This window comes from Mus pahari, unplaced genomic scaffold, assembly GCF_900095145.1.
Source record: "Mus pahari unplaced genomic scaffold, PAHARI_EIJ_v1.1 scaffold_8345_1, whole genome shotgun sequence".
NCBI lineage: Eukaryota > Metazoa > Chordata > Mammalia > Rodentia > Muridae > Mus > Mus pahari.
The window spans coordinates 48,082-53,667 of record NW_018392645.1 but is presented as its reverse complement, the minus strand read 5'-3'; the positions used below and the strand labels follow the sequence as shown (position 1 = coordinate 53,667).

The following is a 5,586-nucleotide window of genomic DNA, read 5'->3' as shown; positions in this document are numbered from 1 at the left end:
TTCCTGAAGCTTGCTGCCACAGCCTGCATGGTTCTGTGATTGTTTTTCCAAATTCATCTCTCAAAAGCAGGTCTGCTGATCAATGCCACTACACCTCAGAGTGACTTCTCTTTCACCTTACATGACCATAGAACTTTACCTCCCCAGTTATAGGGAAGTGATCTGTGTTAGCCCTGGCATCTACTCTGGATTGCAAGATACAGTGTGACAGGAAACAACCAAGGTTTGTTTTATAGAAAGGGAAACACAGACGACATGGCTTGCTCTTGGAACTGAGCATATCTTCTTCAGGGAGAAAAGTCAACTCTGCCTGACATGGAATCACTGGGGTCACTGTTTGTTTTGTCACCTCAAACTTGTTGCTATCTGTGGGCAAAGATGTGACTCTTATGTTCCCATCCATGAGTGATGACCGGACTTTGCCCTCTGTCACTGATGCCTCCCATTTGCAGATCATCCAGGCCTTCTTTTGTTTTGCTTCCAGTGTTTCACCTTTCTTTGTTTTCCATGGATGAGGAGACTCCTTTGGGTAGCACAGCATTTTTCAGAAATCACCCATGCCTTGGGGAAGCAGTTTACAGTAACAAATTGAAAGGACAATGAGCCTTAGTTACAGAATGCAAAAATTAATGTCAGTCAAAATGAAGACCAAAATAGTAATCATAGGCCAATTGATGGGTTGGTCAAGGAAGATTCCATACCAAATTGAGGACATCAAATTGAGCATGTGGGCCAATGATCAGTGATGTGAAAAGTCAGAGATCATTGAACTCCCAGAGTACAAGTTCTTATAAGCCCATAATATTCTTTCCTGCAGATGTATGGGAGCATTGCTCTGAAGAATGGCTATCACTGTCCATAAACTGCAGAAGAGTTTCCTTTGGGATGGGGGGAAGAGAGGGGAGAATCCATGGGATTCTACATTCCTCATGAACTGTCAGAGGAGAGAATACTGCAGCTGTGCCAGAGATGCTGTTGATGTACACTGACCTGTGCTAAGCTCTCTGGACAGGCATCATCTCATGCAACCCTCAGAAGAAGCATTGAGGTGGCCCCACTTTGAAGATGAGGGACAAAGTGAGTTGAATAATCATGAGCTTTCTTTCTTCTTTTCTCTTTTCTTCTCTTCTCATCTCTTGTTACAGTCTGGATTTTCCTGGCTGCATACACCCCTGCTTGCTCTTGCCCAGTTACTCCAAAAGCCTCCACTTTCACTTTTCCTCCTGGTGCCACGGCTCAGTGTGGACCCCAGATCAGACTAGACACCCATGGATCCAGTGCAGAAATGGGATCCAATGTCAATTTCCTTGCCCTTATGCATTGTCACTGTGATGAGCTCCCAAGAAGCCTCTGCANCCCCTCAGCCTTCTTCAGAAAACCTAAGCATGGGTCTCAGCATCTTGAACATCAGTCCCTGCTCAGGTGTCCCTGCCTCTCTGTCAGAGGGGCTTTTCCAGGAGCAGGACCAGGTGAAGAAGGCCCTGTGGCAGCATTGATGGGAGAAGCAGGGCTTTCCTCAGAGGAAGAAAGTCGTCCTGAGGCATTTGTGACGCTGGCACTGGGATCACATGGCACCTTACCTGCTTGAAAGGGATGTCAGAGGCTTTCCCTCAGGTGACAAAGCTCAGAATCAGCTTCAATGTCAGGGCCACATGAAGAATATTGCTGGGATGAGTGGGCAGAGGAAAGCAGCCCCCAACCCTCCTTCCTGGGATATGCCAATACAGGGTCTCAATGGTCTCACCCTCAGCCTGGGAGCTAACAGACTTGTCCCCATGCCAGAGAAGCCTCTGTTGCAGCAGGAGCCAGAGGACATGCACCAGATGGAGAGGCAGCAGGAAAGCCTGAAGATGTTACAGATGATGCTCAAGTAGAGGATGTAAGAAGGCTGAGGTGCTAACTCAGAGAGGATACGTGTGAAAATGCATTTAGAAGGTGGTGCATTGCTGTCTCGGGGGCATGGACTCCTCTGAGGTCAAGGCAATCCACTGCCACTGTATGAGTCCCCAAACTAGTGCTATGAAGTTATTTGTCCATGAAAACATCTCAACTACCCTGCCTGTCTTTTAGCATGCTTTTTTGTATGTGGTGCTACATGTTAGCCTATACAGAAAAAAAACTGTGTACCATTGTTTCCCAAATGTGCATGATATGATTCATACACTGAGAGTCTTCACTTTTTTTTCTTTAGCTCAACACCTCCTCCAACTTCTTGTTAAAAGGAACCAATATCATGTGTGTGTGTGTTTGTATATCTATGTGTGTGTGTGCGTATATATATATATATGTATATATATATACATATATATATATATATGTGTATGTGTGTGTGTGTGTGAGTGATATATATATATATATATATATATATATATATATATATATATATATATATGACATAAATCCCAAGTCTTCTTGATATCAGTGTCTTGAGTACCCCCACAACAAAGATTAATACATACATTGGGGTGCATGTTCTGGGTAATAGAGAAAGAGATTCACTTGCAGCTTCCAGAAACTAAAGCCAGGGAATGCAGGCTTAAGGCAGCAACCCAATGTACTCTAAATGGTAGTGCATCCACTGGTGTGAAACTACATGGAAGAAGAGAAGTTGTCCTCCTTAGCCACACTGAATGGTAGGTCTCTGGAGGAATTTCCCATGTGGTCACTCAATTGTGGTCATAGCAGAAGTTGACTTGAGATTTCAGAACTGTGTGTCATCCCCCTTCCCACATTTACTCTCTGGCTCTTNATCTCACTAATATTACATTTTAAAGACACACAGGCAGGCCAGGAAAGCCATAGTTTCATTTAGANGAGGAGGCAAAGAGATGAGAAGCTCCATTGTGCCTGCTGGGAGCAGCATTGGCCCTCTAGGACTGTACTGAAGGCAGGTTTGGAGGACATCATTAAGGCCTCAGAAATTGGTGATATATGATGAATAGTTATAGGGACTTACATTGCAAAACACATTTTTCCCGTAATGGCATTATATATAGCCATGACCTGAGAATACAATAATACTGACTTGAATCTGGGCAGGGCTGTGCAGTTGTCCCTCAAATGTTCCCTTAGTGGTCAATGGCCAGCAGCGGATAGAACTCTATAAAAGTCTATTGGTGGTAGTATTTGTGATGCGTGTGGTATATTTTTCAGATAAAGATCATGATAATCAATGAGATCAGCTGGGAATGCAGAAATTTACCCCTAGGTGAATTGACAAGAAGGACAGCTTTTACCTGCCTGTATACCATATGGGGTTTAGTGTAGCAGCGTTGACTTGGTCAACTTAGGACTTGACCATTGCTCAAGTTTGCTGCATAACAACCATTTTGCCATGGGAACCAGGAAGCCATGTGTATTTAAAGGGAACCTGATCTTAACCTACAGGCTGATTTTATCTTGTTACTTCTTAGTTGAGTGAATTCAAATCCTGGGTAAGCTCTTCACCATAATTCAGTAACAGTACCCACTACATTATTTCTGAATGACAGCGGGGGCTGGAGGAAGCTGAGAAATACTTTCCTGACAGCCATAATTTTGTGGGTGAGAACTGTGTGGGTGAAGGCATCCTGACAGGATAACCCTTCTCCCTGGCCATTTAGCCACAAGAAACAGAGTCTCTTGTGTACAAGGTAACAGGGGAATATCTTTGAGACATGTCACTGACTGTAGTGTTTGTCATCCTTCATCCTCATATACCCCTTGACCTGTAGAATCTGTACAGTGCACCACCTATATCTCTGTCTGACCAGAGTGGTGCAACAGGATGTATAAATGCATTTTAACTTTACTGACATAAAAGGAATTTGCTTTTGTTTTCAAGGATGGGTGGTCCTCTTATTGTACCAGATGGGATAAAATTCCCTGTTCCAGTGAGTGCCTGGCTCCTGTCGTTTATGTAAAGTGGGAAGTCCTAGTGTGGTCCTGCCAGAGATTGTGAGAGGTAAAGAAACTGGGCAGTGATCTCCCCTTTAGTTCTGGATCAAGGGTTTTGTGTTACATATTGTGAGTTTAGTAACACATTGTCTGAGCCATGCTAGTGACTGTGACAAGTTATATTTCCATTCCACTTAAGTTTGCTTGGTCACTGCACTAATTCTCCTTTTGAAACAACAATGCTTATCATTGTTTCACTCAACAGCCCCTCTTTGAAGTAGTGCCCTGTTTTCCTCCTGTGACTTCTTCCCTTACCTGATTCTTCAACTATCTTGTCAGCTTCCCAATGTCCTCTCTGCATCCAGCATCCCTATCTGCTCNTCTTCAGAGTAAAACAGGAAAGATTCAGAGTTAGATGACAGCATAGGTCGGCACTCATGGAACCATGAGACTTAAGGTCCATTTTGTTGGATACTTAAAAAAGCAACTTCAATCAACAACAGGAACCCCTGTGACTCTGTTGTCCTGGGGATGCAGGAATCTTTGACATGTTGGCTCAGGCTCTGCTGCTAGCCTAATTATCACAAACCCCAGAAAACTTTACCCTACATTGTATAAGAACACTGACAGCTTAGCCAAGAACTCTGTCCCAATCCCTGGAGTGGCTTGTGAGCCTTTGCCCTTGCTCCTTGCTTACCCTACCAGGTGATCCTCTAAGCGGATGAGGTAGTTCTATTTACCATCCCCAAGATGGTTACTTGAGCATTCTTTTTTTTGAGACAGGGTTTCTCTGTATAGCCCTGGCTTTCCTGGAACTCACTCTGTAGACCAGGCTGGCCTCGAACTCAGAAATCCGCCTACCTCTGCCTCCCGTGTGCTGGGATTAAAGGCATGCGCCATCATGCCCAGCTTACTTGAGCATTCTTGATTATCTCAATTGACCATAATCACTGGTTACTCATCTTTACTCCTTTAATTGCCTTTCTTAATCCACCTGCTCTAGGGTGTTGAGCTACACTCTTTTCTGTACTCTGGATGACTGTGTGCCTGTATGTGTGTGCCAGTGTACTCACCCCTGCCTGTGTGGGTAGAGGTTTGAGTTTGAATCTGTTTGTGTTCCTCTGTTGCTTCCTTTCATGTGTATTCAGACTGGTCTTTTGTACAATCTAGCAACTCCAGTTTGGCATCAACTGATTTAGTACTAGTTTCAGGATTCCTCTGTTCTCTGTCTAGCAGCAGTAGGATTATGGGTGTGTCCTTCCAGGCCTAGCTTTGAGTGAGGGCTGTGAATCCAACCTCAGGCCCTCATGCCCTTATGGCAGACACTTTTCCTGCCCACATGGATTCCCAGACATGAGCTGAAGTGTTTTAATTAATCGTATTTGAGCTTCAAATTCTACCATCCCTCTTTCTAAGTACTGAAGCCCCAAACCCAGTGTGCTCCATTTCTCTCATCACACTCTTTGCAGGGGTGCTGCCTGTGTGAGAATACCAGAATGTAATTCTCACACTCACAAGGTAGCAGGCAGCTTCATGAGCACTTTTCAGCACCTCAGATAAGTTGCTCTGTTGTTCTCAACACTGCAGCAAGCATGTTAAAAAGCTGGTGCTACAAAAGGGATTCTAATTATGCCTTGACTATTGTCATGGTGATGCCATTAGAATGCCTTTCATCAGTGAAACTCAATTTACTTCTAAGAGTTCATCTTG

General features: G+C 44.1%; 1 pseudogene; it reads left to right on the top strand.

The window, feature by feature from the left end:
* The first annotated feature begins 1,268 nt into the window (after window positions 1–1,268).
* Window positions 1,269–1,874, top strand: LOC110315116 (annotated as a pseudogene).
* The last annotated feature ends 3,712 nt before the right edge of the window (window positions 1,875–5,586 follow it).